The sequence below is a fragment of the Heloderma suspectum genome, chromosome 2 (assembly GCF_057233095.1).
Source record: "Heloderma suspectum isolate Gila_16-S chromosome 2, 16-S_ref, whole genome shotgun sequence".
Classification (NCBI taxonomy): Eukaryota; Metazoa; Chordata; class Lepidosauria; order Squamata; family Helodermatidae; genus Heloderma; species Heloderma suspectum.
Window position 1 is genome coordinate 334,863,432 of NC_139459.1, and position 21,424 is coordinate 334,884,855.

Here is a 21,424-nt window from a genome sequence, read left to right on the forward strand (position 1 = left end):
TGATAGGCTACGTGACGATTAACGTAGCCTATCACGGCTAGATCTGCAAAGTCAGCCGTGATAGGCTATGTTAATCGTCACGTAGCCTATCACAGGTGACTTAAAAAAAAAAAAAAAGTGCATACGCAAATGGCGGCCCCCATAGGGAGCCACCATTCGCGTTCCTTATTTGGTCGCTATAGTCTACGTAAAGATTTACATAGACTACGGCGAAAATAAAGGCAACGCTATTCGGGCAACGCTATTCGGGGAGAAATTCTCCGCCATCCCTAAGTGTGACGCTAAGTGCGCACTTAGTGTTGCATTTGGCACGATGCTGAGGCGCTGCCTCTGGCAGCCCCGCCTTAAGTACCTGTATGTCACCCTGAGCTATGTGGCAGCAGGATAGCAGTCCTAAAATAAATGAATGGATAAAGCGGAAGAACCGTCATCCTTCAGTGGGGCAGCGGCAGAGGTTAAATTGTCTGTGGTCATGGTCTCCACTTCTATCATCTTCTCCACCATCCATTTCACCACTATATCCTCCACAATCCCTACTAACTTACACAATGCACCTACACTGGCATTGCATGCTGCCCTTGTCACAAAACTAATCCTTGCCTAGAAGAAACTGCTGTGTCCTATCGTCAGCAAGATGTTCCTGTGTGCATTGTCGCACCAACAGCTGTTACTGTGCCAGTGCTGGTTCTGGGATGGGGGCAGGGGGTGTCAAATCCAATTGTAACATTAGACCTATTCAGGTGTTCTGATTCCATGCTATTCAGGTGTCCCAACCCCCTCCATTATTGCATTCATTGCCCTCTACATGTAGAGGCCAACTTTCTGAAGAGGACAGCCTCCTGGATCCATGGAGACTCCACATACTGATGTCTGGCGAGATCCTCCATGGATGCAGGAGGCTCTTCACTTAAGAAAGTCACCTTCCATGAGTTCAAGGTGATGCATGCAATGATGGAGGGGGCGGGGCTTGCAGGCCCCCTCTCCTCATGTGTTTCATCTACACAGAATTGGAACAGGTGAATAGGGCTTTTGTGTTACGTCAGCAGAGGGACCCTCACCGCCAGAGCTATGCATTGCTTTGCCCATACAGTGGTTCGTACGATCAGGCTGCTAGACTGAGTGTTTCCATAATCCTTAGATGATTGAACATGCCGAGAAGGGTCGAGGCGTCGAGCTAATCTGAGACAAAGCGGATGTTGACATGCTTAAGCCAGATGGTTCCCTTCACAAGAGGGAGAGGATCGTAGGGATGGCGGAGAATTTCTGAGAATTTCTCCATGAATCTCAGTGAGGCCGAATGCCAACGCATTCGGCCTCCCGAAATTGGCAGTGAAATTCTCCACCCCCCCGCCCCCCCGGGATGGACTTACCTCCTGCAAATGTCCCTCTCGGCGGCGGGTCCTGGCGGCGGTTCGGCGGGGGCGGGGGCAGCGGCCGGTCTTCCGACAGGCTGCCGCCGCCGCCATTACAAAATAAAGTAAAAAAAAACACCCCGTGATAGGCTACGTAACGATTAACGTAGCCTATCACAGCTAGATTTCCAAAGTCAGCCGTGATAGGCTACGTTAATCGTCACGTAGCCTATCACGGGTGACTTTGGGAAAAGAAAAGAAAAAAAAGCGCGTACGCAAATGGCGGCGGCCCATGGGCGCCACCATTTGCGTTCCTTATTTTGGCACGTCTAGTCTACGTAAAGATTTACGTAGACTACAGCGAAAATAAGGGCAATGCTATTTGCGTTGCCCTTATTTTCGCCGTAGTCTACGTAAATCTTTACGTAGACTAGACGTGCCAAAATAAGGAACACAAATGGCGGCGCCCATGGGCCGCCGCCACTTGCATACGCGCTTTTTTTTCTTTCTTTTCCCAAAGTCACCTGTGATAGGCTACGTGACGATTAACGTAGCCTATCATGGCTGACTTTGGAAATCTAGCCGCGATAGGCTACGTTAATCGTTACGTAGCCTATCACGGGGGTTTTTTTTGTTTTTTTTTTCACTTTTTGTTTCGCGGCCGGGGAGACGGGACGCTTCTCCCTGGCCTGAATTTTGACCGGGCGAGGCGGGGCGCCTCCCCCCCCCCTCCTGAACTTCGGGGGGAGAAGCGAAGCGCCTCCCCCCCACTGCGAAGCCAAGCTGCGAAAAGGTAAGTGACTTTCGTACATCCCTAGAGGATCGTTGGCTTTCACTTTGGGTCTGGTGCTTCCCCCACCCCCACCCCCTTTGTGTAACAACATCACTGCTATTATTAGCATATAACTTTGTGATTTCAGACTTACAATCGGCTCCCGTGCCATCGAGTGCAGCATGTAAATATTTGATCGCTGTTTGCTCCTCTAGGATTATCTTATCAAGTGTAAAGATATGGAAGTAGAACCCTTGCTATATCACCATCTTGATATTTCCTAGTCTGTGACTTGACAGAAAATGAATGAACTGCTTGAACTAGCTCTGAAGTGTCTTTTCAGTCAATGCTGTAATGCCAGGGGGTGTTTGAAGCTGCAGGATGGGGGAGGCACATGAGCTGGAAAGGGGGAGAGAGGGGGAAAGGTGTTATAGTTAGCAGTATCTTTTCAACTGCTGATTTTTTAAAAAGGGAATCCTCTAAGAACCTCTTTGCAACATAAAACAGGGCTGCTCCTTTTGTTCTCTCCCGTTTTGCTGTCTCTAACAAGCCTTAGAGTGAGCCTAGCCTTCAATATCAGCTGGTACTACACCAGCAGCTTATAAACCAGAATTGAAGTTGTGTGAAAGTAAGGCTCTTGACTTACCTCACCTGCATCTATTTTTTGTCCTTTTAGGCAATGAAATGGATTGTAAGCCTGCACTCCTTGTTCTTGACTGGCTTGGAATCTCAAGGTTCAGTGGATAAGGGGAGGACTGTTTCGCTGGTGCATGATCTCTGCTTGTGGTGTGCCTTGCACAATGCCATGTGCCTCAGATTTGGACAAAGCCCAAAGCCCGAGCAGGATCAGGCCACTTTGGTCTGGTTCTCTTGCTCCCTGATGTGAAGTAGGCTTCCCTCTGAAGCGAATAAAACCGAAGCTGAGCCAGAATGAGGCTTCATTAGCGACTCGTATTTCAGAAACATGCAGCCTTTATGTCTCCTGAAAATAACATTCTGTTTTTGTTTCTCTAGGCGCTGATTATGAGCAGGGGGAGCAATGGAACCAATTACCTGGGGAGGTGGTGGGCTCTCCCACAGTGGAGGCCTTCAAGACGAGGCTGGACAGCCATCTGTCAGGGATGCTCTGACTTGGATTCCTGCATTGAGCAGGGGGTTGGACTCGATGGCCTTGTAGGCCCCTTCCAACCCTACTATTCTATGATTCTATACTATTCTATGATTCTATGAGCCTGTAAGGTGGTGTAAATGGCCCCTTTATGGCTGCCATTTACGCAACATTTCTTTTACAGAGTAACCTGAGATGCCATTTTTATGCAAAATGGCAACGCGCTAAGGGGATGGGCAGCCCTGCAGTGCTCGCTGGGCGCTCGCCGAGCCATCCAGGGGCTCACACAGCATGGCGAGTGGGCAGTGGCAGAGGATTGGCAAGAGCCCAGCAACCACAAACGGAGGTGAGTCTAACATAACCTCACCAGGCACCACTGTGGAAGAAGCCTTAAACTGGTTTTCAATCATCATACTTCCATAGCTCCTGTATGTATACTTCTGAAACTCTGCAGGTGTCTTATCTAGAGACATGTCTAGGATGTCTGTCACTTTCAACAATGGTACGTAAGGAACCTAGGAGGAGAAGCACATCCTTTTTGGGATACCTTCAAAATGTCAAGGCTGCTTTGGCATGAAAACCCCTGTTCCTATTCACTTGAAATTGGCTGCCTATTCACTACCGGGCCAGGTTTAAGGTTTTAGTGCTAGTGTACAAAGCCATAAACAACTTGGGACCAGGATACCCGAGAGAGCACCTTCTCCCTTGCCAACATGCCTGGTCACTGAGGTCATCGGAGGGCTTGCTCCCGGTGGTTCCACATGGACCTATGACCCGACTGGAGTCCACCAGAAGAGCCTTCAGTGTGGTGGCCCCTTTTCTTTGGAAATCTCTGCCCTTGGAGGTCAGGCATGCACCAATGCTGTGCTGTTTCTGGTGCCTCCTGAAAACAGCACTGTTATAGGAGGCATTCCTTAACTGACCAGTCACAGTTTATTTTGGTATTCTGTTTTTAAAATAGCATAATTTTAATCTGGTGTTTTAATCTTTTTATTCTTTTACTGTTTTATCTCTTGTGTTCACCACTCCAAAATCTGTTCTAGATATGGAGCAGTATACATGGTAAGTAAGTAAGTAAGTAAATAAAACAAGCCAAGACATGAGGAAACAGCTCCATGTTGGGGGCTGGGTGGGAAGCTTTTGAAGGTACATATTTGCCAACCCCAGTCTCCACTTGTCTGTCCCTAATACACACAGCCATGAAAAGCGAGATTCTCTGGAATCTTGGTATGTTGCTAATATCTGTGCTAGGTAGCTAGATTCTATAGTGTACAGTAACCTTGCAGCCACAAAGATTCTTAAAAACACATATAAACACAGACAACCTCTAACAATGATGAATGCTTCTTACATCGCCAAGGATTTCCTATGCAATCACATTGGAAGAAGGATCACTGGGGAATTTCCCCCTTGTGTTGGGAGAGGAGGTTTTGTGTGATCACGTGTGTCACCTGGCACTGGATTGTCTCCAGCTCATTGCTTCCCCCCCCCCTTGCCCCTTCCCAAAAGAACTATGGCTGTGCAGAAGCAAATTAATTTGACATGAAGCAGGCTATTATCTCAGTGACATGCCGGGGATCTACATGGGTGACTCCCATTAGCGGTAATGGATGTTCCCTGCCCCTCCCCCACAATGCATTCTGTAGACTCTCTGTAGAGATTACACCAACACTTCACTTACAGCAAAGGTCAGAATGCTGAAGGATTTCCCCCCTCTTATTCTTCTTATTCTTCAAAACATGCTCTGTATATTCAATTAAAAATAAAGTGGCATTTTCATCAGCATTAATGATCTTTGCAATCACTGCAATTAAATGGATGCTCTAACTGAGATATTTTAAGCTCTGCTTTGGTATCTATCTTATGATCGGAAGCCAGAAAGTTCCCCACTCTTTCAAGGACACACTGTCTCACAGGGAGATCCCTGGTTTGATGCTTTAGAGCAGGGGTGGGTAATATACAGCCCACGGGTCCATATGCCCACCCCCTGGCCATTTTTGTGGCCCCCTGCCACATTTGCTGCTGTTGCGGAGGCAAAAAAAGTGGGAGCTTCACTTTTTTGCAAGCAGAATCATGCTCCCAGAACCCTCTGCAGGGCTGCAGCCCCTTGACAGCCTGCCCACTTCTGCTTTAGAGCAAGAGCTTTCATATGTTCTGGAGAACACCCTGGGGTTCTTAAGAGGTTTACCAGGGTTTTCCCAATGAGAACTTCAGTAATAGCAGCTCATCTCCAAAAGTCAGCTTTCCTGCCACTATCGATCTTCTCCTTCAGCGTGGGGGCCATCTTGTTGGTTCTGTTCTAGGGTATATTTGCAGTACATGGTGAGGCTCAACTGGTTTGTTCAGTTCCTGTATGAATGGAGAGAGTGCACTTGAAAACATGCCCCAGAATCCCCAGCAGCGTAACAGGGGATCAGTGGTGAACATGCGTGGGTTTCTCAGCAGACATTGGGAACATGGAAAGGTTTCCTTCACTGTAACAGTTCCAAGACCAGGGCTTTAGAGTGGAATTGAATGTGTGAGTGGACCCTACAATGTTTGGGGCTTTCTGCTTTAGAAAACAAGGTGACTAATGGAGGAGGAGCATGCTAGTGGCTTACAAAAAGATGTCTGGTATGAGAAAGTAAAGGATGCATGAAGAATTCAGTCTTTGTGAAAACTGGTATGAACTGATATCCCAAACTGATGCACAGATATGGAGTAAAAAACAAACAAACGAAGTCCGTTGGAAAAGGATAAGTGCCCCCTTCCCTACTTGCCAGTTTCCTAATAAAATTAGGAATTAAAATTTTAATATCCACAACACGTGGAAACAACGTTGGCTAGGAAACTGCCCTACACAATGCCGAAGCTTGCCCTGCATCTTGGAAAAACCACCTGGATTTGACCAGCCCCGTACGATATAGACAACCTTCAACCAAATTCGCACAGGTCATGGTAAATGTGCAGATGCCAATGGGGCAAAACAACATCATCAAATTGTGATTGTGGGGCTGAAAAACAAACTATCCAACACATTGTGACAGAGTGTCAAAACCAAGCCTACAATGGAGACTTTGCTGATTTCCTGGCTGTGACAGCAGAAACAAAAAACTATATCTGTAACCTAGACATACGTTTGTGATCTTCCTGTCTCTATTTTATATTTCATATTTCATATTTATTATGCTCTATGTTTTTATTGTAATGCGATGTGAATGTGCCATATGATAAATAAATAATAATCCCAATAAAATTTGGTCTTTCCAAACCTGCTTTTTTATTTTTTTCGGAATATGCCGCTGCTCAGACTGCTCCACACATAGAGGTGTTGTGTGACGTATAGTTTGTCCCTCACTGCAATATAATCTAAATATTTCTATAGCTTTCTGTCACCTCACACAAGTGAAAGGTTAAATGCTGAGACACCAACATGTTCACCCTGCAGTCCCCCTCCCTGAGGGCCGCACACACACACATCTTGTGGGTGCCAGAAAGAGAGTGGGGGGAAGAAGAAGAAAGCAAAAGGAAGTGGTGCCCATAGCTGCTACAGAGAGCCCAAAGGGTCAGAATTAGCTTGAAAATGAGCTAATGTTGACCCTTTCGGTGCTCCATTGCACTCTTTTGGTGCGCTCTCTCTCTCTCTCTCTCTCTCTCTCTATATATATATATATATAAATGGGTGTCCCCCAATTTTTTTGGAGGGTGTGGGATATAGGGGGCACATGCCATCCACAGATCACACGTTGCCCACCCCTGCTTTAAAATGAGTAGGTAGGCCAGGCCCACCAAGCGCCCCCTTGAATGTCACTCTTGTTCACATCTCAGTTACCATTTATGTGCACCACTGAGAAGTACTAGAGATGCATAGAATCCCCATGAGAAATGTTGCTTGCTTTTTATCATTTTACTGCCCTTGAAATTCCTTGGGCAGTTCACCCAGACAGAAAACTCTGAATTTACCTCAGCATTTCCATTTAATCAAAATTTAGTGGCAGTTTTAGGACATGCCTCCCCCACCCCTGGAGAAATATTGCGACTCTTATCTAAACTCTTTATGCTTTTTTCGAAATCTCTCAGATGTCATGCTTCAGCAGAAACTTCCAAATTCACCTTGAAATTTAACTGGAGGCAAATTTGACTGGTAACTCCAGAAACAATTCCTGCAGTGCGCATTTCCTGTTCCTGTCAGGAACAGCAATCTCATCTCATAATCTCATCTCCATGCAGGAAGGGAAAGGAGAAGGAAGTCCTACCTCCAGCTTTCTTCAGCTTCCATCTGTGTTGAGAGCTGCAGGCAATTTAACGAAGGCCACACACTTTTGAAGATCTCCAGCCTTATGTTTCTCTACCACTCAAGACAGCCCAGCAAAATGCGGCAGACTTTCAAATCCAGAAATGCTGACAGAAGAATCAAGGTGGAAATACTTTCCATGCCAACCTCTAGCTGAAGGTTGTCCACCAGAACCGTTAAAGGTCATCACAGTTTCATGGCCTAGCCAGAAGCCAGAATGAAATACAATAGTCAGCAGGATTCTGGGTGAGAGCTGAAGAAATAATCCCTAACTAGTGTGGACCATTTAGGATAACTCCCTACTCTAATGGGGCTATACCCAGCTTCAGTGACATAATGGAGCCTGGGCTCTCAGGGATGCATCTCCAGCACTTTTTTATTAGTGGGGGTGCTGATAACATCTGCCACCCCCACCTAGGCATCTACAGATTGTGTGAAATCCATTCTGTCTTGTTCTGTTCTTTGCCTATTGATGGAACTAGATTTTTTTTTTTTTAGTTTCTCTATTTGTGCAAATTTGCATGTGCTAAAATGAGCAAGTTGTCACAAAATGTGCAAATCCCCCCTGCACATTTTCATGCTTTAGCCTATGGGGAAAATGTGCATTTTCGGCAGGTTTTTTTTTTTTTTTTTTTAATTGCATAGTTTTCTGCAACAAAATTTGTGCAAAATTCCCAAAGGTTAGAAAAACAGTCCACAAGTCTGTGGAATCCACCCAACAGGGGAAAAGCTGGTGTGCTGCAGAATCCGTGGGTCAGATGCATAAAAATCCGAACGCATTTGGTTCTGTTGCAGATTTCTCCAACATCCCTACCCCCCACCTAAAAATTCTCTGTTCCCTCTGAGCTTAGCTGCAATTCACACAGAACTTGGGGAGCGGAGGAATGAGTTTTCCCAATAACAATATATTATTCCTTGGTGTAATGCCTGAGAGAGCGCCTTCTTCTTTACCAACTTGCTCGGTCACTGAGGTCATCAGAGGGCTTGCTCCTGGTGGTTCCACATGGACCTATGGCCCGGTGAGTCCATCAGGAAAAGCACCTTCAGCATGGTGGCCCCTTTCCTGTGGCTCTCCCTGCCTTCGGAGGTCAGGCAGGCACCACATTGTCTTGCTTTCGGCGCCTCCTGAAGACATTGCAGAAGATCCATGGCCCTGTGTGGAAGAAGAAGGAGTGAGGCAGGCAAAGGGAACATTAGGGCCTGCTCCAGTTGGACTGCCCCTCCTTTGGGAGATGAGAGGGGGGAACAGGGCCATCCCACCAGCCCTGCTGACACTGACAATCTACCTAATTCTTTTTTCTCCCTCTTCCCTCCGCATTGCCTTTTCCTTGTGTGTCGTGTCTTTTTTAGATTATAAGCCTGCAGGCAGGGACTGTCTTCTTTGTTCATTGATTGTAAGCCGCTCCGGGAGACTTTTTTGGCTGAGGAGTGGGATAAAAAATATAATTAATTAATTAATGCTATTTCAAGAGGCCTTTCCTGAGTGACCAGCTGCGGTTTATTAAGTTCAGAATCTGTTCTTTTAAAATGTTTTAATTGTTTCAGTTATGGGTTTTATTCTTTTATCTTCTTGTTCACCACTCCAAAACCTTTGATGTGGAGCAGTATATAAATAATGTAAATAAATAAATACAATACAATACAATAAATAATGCAAAGTATTTTGGGGTGGCTTGCTCTTAAATGGGCAATTAAGACCCATTTGCTTTAGAAAAGACCTGCTCCTGGAGGAGATGGAGCACTGCTAGAATTGATTTGTTGATATGGATCAACACAGCTGTCTGCAGTTTTGGGCTCTCCTTGGGGGCGTGTCTATGGGGAGTGTCATGATGAGTGCCTGCACTTCAAAATTTACCACCACACCATTGCACAGCCTTTCTGAATGAATGTTATTTATATTTTTTCCCACCAAGTGATACCTGCAGACAACTAGCAAGCAGAGTCAAGAGCAGTGAAGGTTGCATCTTCCCAAGTATCCTGTCAGCATGGAAGGCATAAACAAATGGGAACGGATCAAATCAAAGTAAGTACCATCAGTTGGCATTATGTGCTCAGTAACCAACAATCTAATTTCTGTGGGAATTAGCCAATTTACATCCAACCGCTTCACTGTGAAAACATATTTCAAATGAAGAAGAGCAGCCCCACACAAGAATAACTAGCTGAAATTATGTAAAAGAGGGGAAATAATTGGCTGAGCCAAAACAACAGCTCTAATTATATACACATGCAGACAACTGTTGCTGGTAAGCACTGGTGCTCTTATCAACTGGGTGTGGGGAAATATGGAGAGACGGAAGAAAAGGAATCAATTAAACAATTAACATCCATCTTTTTTACAGTGCGTTGTCCACATTTTTTAGAAATCGGCCAAGAGAGCAGCAGAGAGAGAAGGGCAGGCAGAAAGATGGGCGACAAAACTATCAGGAAAAGGATGACTATTGTGGAAGTGTATACCTTGCTCAGTGAGCCTTTAAAAAAAACAAATTATGGGATTTTGACAGCACCATTTTTTTAATGACAGAATGGAATGCCTTTGCTGCTATCTGTTAATGCAGTGTAATGAAAGTGGAGGAAGCTTAGTCTCTTGGTTTTGTTCTGCCCAGCATAATGGCTGTATAACACAAAATGAAACAACAAATTTGCCCAGATCACTTACATCATGATTAACTATAGTTCTCAGATGGTGGACTTGAAGTGTAGCACAACATGATGGAAAGATTGGCCATCTGTTTAGACCAGCCATCTCCAAAGTAGAGCTGTTGCAAGCACCAGACTTAGTCCAGGAGGTTGGCAAAATCCCCTGGCCACGGCCCCCCGGCCCACTCTCACTGAGCTCCAGGGCACTGATGGACATGGACGACAAGTGCCCTGAGCTTGGCTGGGAACAGCTCAGACTAGTCGCCACGTGCGTCCCAACCACCCTTGCTATCTCCTCCTTGCAGGTGGCTGGAGCGTGTGCAGCACCAAGGCCTCCTCCCACCGGGCCGGTTGTCAAGGAAGCTTCCTTGACAGCCAACTGGGCAGGACGGGGCCTTGGCTGGCGTTCCAGCTGCTAGCCATCTCCTGCTCGTGAGGAGGAGATGGCTAGCGGCTGGAGGATGCACTGTGCCTCCTCCTCCTCCTCCTGCCCAGTCGGTTATCAAGGAAGCTTCCTAGACAACCGACCGGGCAGGACAGGGCCTCGGCCAGCACCCTGGCCACTTGCCATCTCCTGCTCACAAGGAAGATGTTAGAGATGGCTAACGGGTGGGGCATGTGCACCTACCCCAGCAGTCAAGTCCTTGTGCACCCAAGGGTTTGATTGCTGGAGTCCTCAGTGGGGCGGCTGGAGGCCATGTAGCTAGAGATGTATGAAAGTCACTTACCTGTTCGCAGATTATGCTGATGCTGGGGGAGAGGCGCTCCATCCCTCCCCCCAATATTCTGGCCGGGGGGGGAGGTGCTCCATCCCTCCCCCCCCCCCCGAATCCTGGCTGGCCGGCTCTGCTCCGCAGGGATTCTGCGGAGCCGCCGGCCAGCTCCGCCAGTGGCCGGACATCCGGCCGCTGGCTAGCAGGGACGCAAATGGCGGCGGCCATTGCCGCCGCCGTTTGCGTCCCTGCAGTCAGCCATGATAGGCTACATAAATGTTTACGTAGCCTATCATGGCTGATTAAAACAAAAAACAAAGCAACGCACGTACGCAAATGGCGGCGCCCATTAAAACAAAAATAAAAATGCGCGTACGCAAATGGCGGCGCCCATGGGCGCCGCCATTTGCATTCCTTCTTTTGGCACGTCTTAGTCTACGTCAACATTTACATAGACTATGGTGAAAATAAGGGGAACGCAAATAGCGTAGACGCTACACTATTTGCGTTCCCCTTATTTTTGCCATAGTCTACGTAAATGTTTACGTAGACTAAGACGTGCCAAAATAAGGAACGCAAATGGCGGCGCCCATGGGCGCCGCCATTTGCGTACGCGCATTTTTATTTTTGTTTTAATCAGCCGTGATAGGCTACGTAAATCTTTACATAGCCTATCACTTTTTTTTTTTAACTTGGAAATGGCGGTGGTGGCAGCCAGTCGGAAGACCGGCCACTGCAGCCACAGCCGCCGCCACACTGCCGCCACCGCCGCCGGAGCAGCCGCCTCCAGGAAGATCCGCCCCAGGTAAGTCCCATCCCAGGGGGGGCGGGGGGCTGTTCCGCCACCGATTTCGGGGGGCCGAATGCGCTGGCATTCAGCCTCCCCGAGATTCGTGGCAGAACTTTCATATATCCCTACATGTAGCCCATATAAGCAGGATTTCAGGTGTAAACACCTGCAATCTTGCGTATATGAGCTATTCACAGCCTCATTTTGCATATATAGAAATATGTGCATTTTTGTATATACGCAAACGGGGGCCATGTGTATAGCCCATATATGCAAGATTACAGGCATAAATGCTATTCATGGCCCCCGTTATGCGCATGTTTGTGACCGCTGTGGAAGGCATTCGCAAAAAAACTGCATATTTAGTGAGCGCCATTTTTTCTTAAAATGGCGTTCGCTGACCACCCCAGGGTGAGTGTGGGTGGCTCGGCGAGCACGGGGGGGGGGGGCAACACAGGTCCAGGGGATGTGCAAGCAGGGGCTGAGCAGATGCCTGGTGAAACCAGGCAAGGCCCCCCCCCCCGTCCATCCCTACCCCCAAACTGGTCAATGGCCTTGCTGGCTGGAGCTGATGGGAATTATAGTCCAAGACATATGGAGGGCACCAGTTTGGGGAAGGCTGGTTTATACCAGTGATGCCCAGTCTTTTTGGCAAGTTTGCCAAAAGTCCAGTCCAGCGGAGGCTGGTGGCTTCGATGTCAGTGCGGCAGTAATCCACTCTGGGTTTCAGTCAGAACCAGTTACAACTCTGAAGGAGCCATCTAAGGTGTGCAAGCTCTGACTGGTTCTGACAGAAACCCGGAGCAGATTCACTGCCTCGCTGACATCAGATCCACCAGCCTTCACTGGTCAAGTCTACCCTAGCACTGTATATGTGTGCCCCTCGGGATGCTTTATGCATCTCACAGAAGCCTCTGATGTACCCAGCCTATCTACATGATCTAAACATCTAACATTAAAAATGCAGTATAGCCACCAGCCACAGACTTTCTGGCTACAGCGACACTGCAAAGATAACAGACGGAGCTGCCAAGCTGTCATCCTGAGCACACCAAGGAGTCAACCAACTGAACAGAGTAGGATTTACTTCCGTGTAAACATGCATAGGCTTGCACTGACTGAGATGGAAGTCAGTGAAGCTCAATCTCTCAAATTCTCAACACTGGCATTTTATATACGAACAAGTGCTTCATTTACATCCTAAGAAGGTTTTCTTTATGAAAACTGTTCTAATGGCACAGGTTAAAATACCAGTTCAGAATGATCATGTGGTACAATTTCCCTAGACTTCAGCAGTTAGGCTGAAGCCCTTCGCCCTGACATGCTAGTTTTCCACATGCAGGGAGAGTTGTGTGTGTGGCTTTGGGGGGGGGTGCATTCAAACACGTGATTGCACACTCAGAATCTGAACCTGCACAGACCGTGAGGGGCTTATCATGCAGTACATCTGAAAGGGCTCTGATGTTCTTTGCAGTAATAGCTGGGAAAGCTGGTGAAGTTTACGGAGTGCAAGCTTGAATTGGAGCCTTGGGTGGGAATGTTTACAAGCCTCCACATTCTGCCCAGGCTTGGATTAAAATCTGAGCCAGGAATGAATTCCCAGCTCCACACCAGCCCTTCTGGGCATCCCTACCCCCCCAAGCCCCCCCCCCACACCTCTGATTTCACACCCACAGTGTAATTTGCTCAATGGAGTCACGTTCGCTCCATTAGGCTGGATGGGGATTGAATAAATCCATTGCTGTGAATTAATTTCAAGGGCAAGGGAACGATCATCCTCAGCTTTGATGCCTGAGTGTCTTTATTCTGACCCCTGGGGATGAGAATGGACTGAAACACTTCCATTGTTTGCTTGGGGTGGGTGGGGGGTCAATCCTTGGGTTTAGCCAGTGCAATGTCTCAATTACAGCTCCCACGGAAGCTAACAGAATGGAGAGGCTCTATTCGTTTGTACAGAGCAGGAGTGGGCATCTCTGGTGGGGGCAAGGAGCACTTTTGAATTTGGTGGGAGCAGCAGTGGCAAAATATCAGTGGTTCGCCCCTACGGATGCAGGAGAATTTCATTCCCATTCACAAATGAAAATGAAAGCAAGGGCATAATTCTCAGGACAATTTCACAATTTCCCGAGTTTGCATTGGCAACTGAAAATGTTGTTGTTGTTCAGTCGTTCAGTCGTGTCCGACTCTTCGTGACCCCATGGACCATAGCACGCCAGGCCTTCCTGTCCTGCACTCTCTCCCGGAGCGTGCTCAAGTTCATATTCATTGCATCCGTGATGCTATCTAGCCATCTCATCCTCTGCCGTCCCCTTCTCCTTTTGCCTTCAGTCTTTCCCAGCATCAGGGTCTTTTCCAGGGAGTTTTCTCTTCGCATTAGGTGGCCAAAATATTGGAGCTTCAGCTTCATTATCTGTCCTTCCAATGAGCACTCAGGGTTGATTTCCTTTAGGATGGACTGATTTGACCTCCTTGCAGTCCAGGGGACTCGTAAGAGTCTTCTCCAGCACCACAGTTCGAAAGCATCAATTCTTCGGCGCTCAGCCTTCCTTACAGTCCAGCTCTCACAGCCATACATTACTACTGGGAAAACCATAGCTTTGATTAGACGGACCTTTGTCGGCAAGGTGATGTCTCTGCTTCTTACTATGCTGTCTAGGTTGGCCATAGCTTTCCTCCCAAGGAGCAAGCGTCTTTTAATTTCATGGCTACAGTCACCGTCTGCGGTGATCTTGGAGCCCAAGAAAGTAAAATCTGTCACTGCTTCCATTTCTTCCCCTTCTATATGCCAGGAAGTGATAGGGCCAGATGACATGATCTTCGTTTTTTTAATGTTGAGTTTCAAACCAGCTTTTGCACTCTCCTCTTTCACCCTCAACAAGAGGCTCTTGAGATCCTCTTCGCTTTCTGCCATTAGGGTGGTATCGTCTGCATATCGGAGGTTGTTGATAATTCTCCCGGCAATCTTAATTCCGACCACTGATTCATCCAACCCGGCATTTCTCATGATGTACTCTGCATATAAGTTAAATAAGCAGGGTGACAATATGCAGCCTTGTCGTACTCCTTTCCCAATTTTGAACCAATCGGTTGTTCCATGTCCGGTTCTTACTGTTGCTTCTTGACCCTCGTACAGGTTTCTCAGGAGACAGGTAAGGTGGTCTGGTACTCCCATCACTTTAAGAATTTGCCACAGTTTGTTGTGATCCACACAATCAAAGGCTTTAGCGTAGTCAATGAAGCAGAAATAGACGTTTTTCTGGAATTCTCTTGCTTTCTCCATGATGCAGCGAATGTTGGCGATTTGATCTCTAGTTCCTCTGCCTCTTCGAAACCCAGCTTGTACTTCCGGTAGTTCTCGGTTCGCATACTGCTGAAGCCTAGCTTGTAGGATTTTGAGCATCACCTTGCTGGCATGTGAAATGAGCGCAATTGTGCGGTAGTTTGAACACTCTTTGGCATTGCCCTTCTTTGGAATTGGAATGTAAACTGACCTTTTCCAGTCTTGTGGCCACTGTTGAGTGTTCCAGATTTGTTGGCATATTGAATGCAGCACTTTAACAGCATCATCTTTTAGGATTTTAAATAGCTCGGCTGGAATACTGTCATCTCCGCTAGCTTTGTTGTTAGTAATGCTTCCTAAGGCCCACTTGACTTCACTCTCTAGGATGTCTGGCTCAAGTTCAGTGACCGCACTATCATGGCTATCAGGGACATTCAGATCTTTCCTGTATAGTTCTTCTGTGTATTCTTGCCACCTCTTCTTAATCTCATCTGCTTCTGTTAGGTCCCTGCCTTCTTTGTCCTTTATCATGCCCGTCTTTGCACAAAACGTTCCCTTGAGATCTCCAATTTTCTTGAAGAGATCTCTAGTCTTTCCCATTCTGTTGTTTTCCTCGATTTCTTTGCATTGTTCATTTAAGAAGGCCTTCTTGTCTCTCCTTGCTATTCTCTGAAACTCTGCATTCAGTTGGATATATCTTCCCCTTTCTCCTTTGCTTTTCGCTTCCCTTCTTTCCTCAGCTACTTGTAAAGCCTCATCAGACAGCCACTTGGCTTTCTTGCATTTCTTTTTCTTTGGGATGGATTTCGTTGCTGCCTCCTGAACAATGTTACAGACCTCCGTCCATAGTTCCTCAGGCACTCTGTCTATCAGGTCTAATCCCTGAAATCTATTCCTCACCTCCACTGTATATTCATCAGGGATATGATTTAGGTCATACCTGAAAGGTTTAGTGGTTTTCCCTACGTTCTTCAATTTAAGCCGAAATTTTGCAAGAAGCAGCTCATGATCTGAGCCACAGTCAGCTCCAGGTCTTGTTTTTACTGACTGTATGGAGCTTCTCCATCTTTGGCTGCAAAGGACATAATCAATCTGATTTCGATATTGACCATCTGGTGATGTCCATGTGTAGAGTCGCCTCTTGTGCTGTTGGAAAAGAGTGTTTGCTATGATCAGCCTGTTCTCTTGGCAAAACTCTATTAGCTTTTGTCCTGCTTCATTTTGTACACCAAGGCCATGCCTGCCTGTTATCCCGGTGATTTCTTGACTTCCTACTTTAGCATTCCAATCCCCTATGATGAAGAGGACATCTTTTTTTGGTGTTAGTTCTAGAAGGTGTTGTAGGTCTTCATAGAACCGATCAACCTCAGCTTCTTCGGCCTCAGTGGTTGGGGCATAGACTTGAATTACTGTGATGTTGAATGGTTTGCCTTGGATTCGTACTGAGATCATTCTATCATTTTTAAGATTGTACCCCAGTACTGCTTTTCCCACCCTTTTGTTGACTATGAGTGCTACTCCATTTCTTCTAAGGGATTCTTGCCCACAATAGTAGATATGATGGTCACCTGAATTAAATTCACCCATGCCTGTCCATTTTAGTTCGCTGATTCCCAAAATGTCGATGTTCAATCTTGCCATCTCATGTTTGACCACCTCCAGCTTACCTTGATTCATTGATCTGACATTCCAGGTTCCTAAACAATATTGTTCTTTACAGCATCGGATTTTCTTTTCACCGCCAGACACATCCACAGCTGAGTGTCCTTTCGGGTTTGGCCCAGCCGCTTCACTCTTTCTGGCGCTACTTGGAAATACCCTCTGCTCTTCCCCAGTAGCATATTGGACACCTTCCGACCTGAGGGGCTCATCTTCCGGCGTCATATCTTTTAGCCTTGTGATACGTTCCATGGGGTTTTCTTGGCAAGAATACTGGAGTGGGTTGCCATTTCCTTCTCCAGTGGACCACATTTTGTCAGAACTCTCTGCCATGACCTGTCCGTCTTGGGTGGCCCTGCACGGCATAGCTTATGGCTTCACTGAGTTACGCAAGCCCCTTCGCCACAACAAGGCAGTGATCCATGAAGGGGACTGAAAATGTGCACTTGCACAAATGTGCACATACACACACACACCCTGTTTTCATTCTCTAGCCTATTGCTCATTCTCCCATCCCTATCTGCCACCAAATTTCCATGGCAAACTGCTACAGAAGGGTAAAAAGGACAAATTCAGCTTCTTCTCATACTGATGGGTTTTTTCTGCCACCACAAATTTCGGTGGTGTGGTAAGGGCTGCGTATAGCTCATGGTTCATGTGTTGCCCGCCCCTGGTACAGAGGGTAAAATACTCAGTGGGTGGGGAAAGTTGGAGTCTGTTTGGGGGTATAGAGTGCTGGTGCAGTGAAAGAGGGTTGTTTTTGGAGCGTTAAATTGGCTTGGAGAATCTTGTGGTACCAAATCCCATAGTTTGAGTATGTGCTGTGTGAAGAAGTACTCCCTTTTGTCAGTCCTGAATCTCCCCTCGCCCCCCGCAATTCAGCCTTATTGGATGGCCCAGGATTCACGTATGAGAGAGACAGACAGAGAGAAACACTGTGCATAATTTCCTACACCTCTATCATGCTCCTCCTTGCTTTCTATCTAAACTAAAAAAGAACCCAAATTTGTAGCCTTTCCTTCTGGGGGAGTGTCTCCAGCCACCTGATTATTTTGGTTACCCATTTCTACTCAAAAATTAAATCTGAGGCCATGGAAAGAAGAAAATCTGTGTCGTGTGGACTTGTTTTGTTACTCATAAGAAGAGCCCTCCTGGATCAGACCAAGGGTCCATCTAGTCCAGCATTCTCTTCTCACAGTGGCCAACCAGCTGCCCATGGGAAACCCACAAGCAGGACATGAGTACAACAGCACCCTCCTGCCCATGTTCCCCAGCAACTGGTGCGCATAGGCATACTGCCTCTGATCCTGAAGATAGCATATAGCCATCAGGACTAATAGCCACTGACAGCCTTCTCCTCCATGAATTTGGCTAACCCCCTTTAAAGCCATCCAAACTGGTGGCCATCACTACATCTTGTGGTAGCAAATGCTATAGCACTGTGTGGAGAAGTCCTTCCTTTTATCTGCCCTGAATCTCCCACCAATCAGCTTCATGAGATGACCCCGGGTTCTAGATTTATGAGAAATTATTATTTCTAACTGTTCTGGAAACAGCTCTATTTGTTTCCAAGTGATTCTGAGGATAGTGGGGGAATGCATCTCTAGTTATATTTCATAAGCCCTGTTCAGGAATTCATGCTGGTAGAAATGCATGCACTGAAGGCAGAAACACGGTTTGTTTTGTTCACCCCTTCCTTTGCTGGCTGTACCAAGGCAGCATAGACACCATAGAAGTATACTATCTCAAAGTGTTATATTATCTCATGCCTTCTTTCTTTAAATAAGTGACTCCTCAAATAGTGCATGTTTGGGGAAGCATGTTCTTACTTGCCCTTTCCATAGCCTGTGCCATGAAAACATTGTGCATAAGGTTAAAGTTGTTCTAAACAATTGAGATTTCTCAATGCCAAAAGAATGACATCTGAAGTGACTTGAATACATGTCATTCCAGTGATGTTCACATATTGAGGAGGTGTATATTGTGTGTGGTAGGTGCACTGCACAAGTGATTACCTTATGCACCTGTATATCTGTTACATTAAAGACAGCCCTCAATATTTATAGCACATCTCCTGCGGCTCAGTTGCCTTCACATCTGCCTTGCAATAAACATGTATTATTAAAAGATGTCTGCTTAGAGGAGCCCCATGGTTGGAAGATAGTTTTCATTACAATCTTGCCAAGTTTCTTCAGAAATCTCATCTGGTTTTTCTTCAGGCTTAGCCAGGAGGTGGATTTTTGAATGCACCAAGTTGTAGCCCTGGGTTTCAATTGATGTATATGTAACTAGATATACAGCTTCTTCCCGGTGTAATCTTATTGCATATGCATACACACAAATCAGTACTGCATTGATGATGAAATGTAGCTTCCACTTTGGAGTTTCTTTTTCAGATATTTGCTGTATGCTACTGGAGACCAGGTTTGCAAACCAAGATTTGAATCACACAAATTGGAGGCTCTAAAGCCTTTCCAGGAGTCTTCTTAGGACATCAGATCTGATTATCACAGTTTGCTGCCAATCAGGTCATTATAATTCTGAAATTGTTTGTGACCATAGAGTCTGATGTTGACATTGTGAGGTATTAGTCTGTTTCAGCCAAAACAACAAAGGGTCCTGTAGCAGCTTGAAGACTTAGAAATGTATTATGAGTGGAGTTCACTTTATCGGATGACGTATGGGGCATTCTCCTCAGTCAGCTGGTATTATGCACACACACCCACACACACCTGCAAATAGTGGGGTTAAAATGTCAAAGAAATGTCAGAAGTATTTGTTGCAGAAGCCACACTGAAAAGATAATATATGACTTGAACTTTCTCCACATTTGCTGAATTAGAGGCAAGTCTGGGGGACATGGACAGAGGAGCCTCTGGCCCATGGGGAAGATATGGCCTGCAGAGAGATTCCCCATCTGGCCCTCCAGCTTCTTCCCACCATGTGCCACCATCTCTCCTTGCAGGCAAATGTTTTGCAGTGAGAATGGGAGCCTCTGTCGCTCTGCAGCAGGGAAAAGCTCTTGTCTCTGATCAGTTGCTGATCAGAGCTGAGAGCTCTGACCTGCAGGGGGGAGTGGGTGGGGCCTGGGGAGGAAACTGCTGAGTTATTCAGTCTTGCTTAGAAGTCCTGCAGAAGCTTGCCCTGCTAACTTGTGAGTAGACATGCTGCTCATGCTTCCTTCTGAGCAGACATGAGTAGAGGCTTTGTCCTTGGGATGCTGATGAGTAATTCAGTTCTGCTTACTTATATAGTAGACTTGCAGAGGCATATCCTGCTTACTTGTGAGTAGGCTGCCTATTAGCTACTGAGCCACGAAGAGGGTTATGTTACTGTCATACAAAGTCCTAAACAACTTGGGACCATGGTACCTAGCAGACCACCTTCCCTTGTACACACCAAGGCGACCTTTAAGATCAGAAGAGGCCTTGCTGGTCATTCCAGAATGAACAGAATGTAGCCGTGGAATACCCAGATGGTGGGCCGACTCTGTAACAGCACCCAGCATCTGGAAAACCCTTTGTCGTGTAGTTTGGGAGGCAGAAAACTTGACACCTTTCAAATGCCTCCTGAAAACTAGGGATGCTGGAGAAATTCAAGACCGATTAAAATGAGCTAGGATTTCTAAGAATCCAACCTGTGGAATCTACTGTGGAGCACCCCCATCTGGCCGTGCGCAGTCCGTGGACTTTCGGATTATTTTTTTTACTTTCCTGAAATTTTCACATATAAATCCATAGAAAAATACATAAGTTTCTGCTAAGGAAACATTGAATGGAATGGGGGACAATACACTAAATGTTACATACTGAGGTAAATTATGTAAATACTTACGTAAATATTTACGTAAATATTTCCGTATTTTTCCGCATGACAAAAAAAATATTCGCATCCACCTGTGGGCGGATGACAGAATGAAAGACGCCTGCAAATCCGCAAAACACAGACAGAGCGGATTTTACACAGTCTGTACATCCCTTCTGAAAACACACTTGTTCACCCAGGCTTTCCCTGGTCTCTAAGTAAAGTAATTAGGCTGCTCCAATTTACCGCTCCTTGATTTTTTACTTAGTTGGAAGTGTTTTTAATGCTGTGTTTTAATGTTGTGTATTTAATATTGTATACCACTGAGAGATTTCAGAGTATATACACACCACAAATGAATGAATGAATACATGCCGAAGTATAATATTTTGGAAACTATTTGAAAGTGCTGAATTATTCAGTCCTGCTTACCTCTGAATTGACATGTAGAAGCCTTGGACTACTTACTTCTGAATAGGCTTAAAATTGCTAATAATTGCATTTTAGTAATAAAATTGGTAATCATCACATTGGTAATAATCACAGAGACTATACCCTGGTCCCAGGGCATAGCTGAAGGCACATGAGGCAGCCACCTTGCTGAAGTTAAGCAGGTCAGGGTCGGGTCAGTGCTTGGAAGGGAGACCACCTGGGAACCACATGTAGCCACCTTGAGTTCCACAGTGGAAGAAAGGTGGGATATAAATGAAGTAAATAAATTTTGGGCCCACCCACTCTGCCTTTGGCCACACTTATTTTGCCTTTTGCCCCAACCACAGATGGATGCACCCCTCCTACTTTTCCAAGATTGGAATTTGGACTGAAAAGGTTTCCCCTCTCCTGCTGTGGGACAACCAGGGGTTCTTAACTCACTTCAACCTTTGATTCCCCCCACCCCCAAACACATACAATGGAAAAGGAAACAAAGGCAGTTGATTCTGGTATAGGCTGACCATACCTACCGGTTTAAACAGGCAGTACCATTTTTTCATATTTCCTGACTGTCCCGTTGTTTTAATATAAATTTTGTCAA